This window comes from Triticum aestivum, chromosome 4B, assembly GCF_018294505.1.
Source record: "Triticum aestivum cultivar Chinese Spring chromosome 4B, IWGSC CS RefSeq v2.1, whole genome shotgun sequence".
In the NCBI taxonomy this organism is placed as follows: domain Eukaryota; kingdom Viridiplantae; phylum Streptophyta; class Magnoliopsida; order Poales; family Poaceae; genus Triticum; species Triticum aestivum.
Window position 1 is genome coordinate 291,495,428 of NC_057804.1, and position 541 is coordinate 291,495,968.

The following is a 541-nucleotide window of genomic DNA, read 5'->3' on the forward strand; positions in this document are numbered from 1 at the left end:
GCGAGTTGAGGCGGACGTCGTCGCGGTAGCGACGACGGACGCCGAGACGAGCACGTGACACCATTCCCATCCTATCTTAGCGTAATGCGAGTCGAGGCGGACGTCGTCGCGGTAGCGACGACGGACGCCGAGACAAGCACGTCACACCATTCCCACCCTGTCTTAGCGTAACGCGAGTCGAGGCGGACGTCGTCGCGGTAGCGACGACGGACGCCGAGACGAGCACGTGACACCACTGCCACCCTGTCTTAGCGTAACGCGAGTCGAGGCGGATGTCGTCGCGGTAGCGACGACGGACACCGAGACGAGCACGTGACACCATTCCCACCCTGTCTTAGCGTAACGCGAGTCGTGGCGGACGTCGTCGCGGTAGCAACGACGGACGCCGAGACGAGCACGTGACACCATTCCCACCCTGTCTTAGCGTAACGCGAGTCGAGGCGGACGTCGTCGCGGTGGCGACGACGGACGCCGAGACGAGCACGTGACATCATTCCCACCCTGTCTTAGCGTAACGCGAGTCGAGGCGGACGTCGTCGCG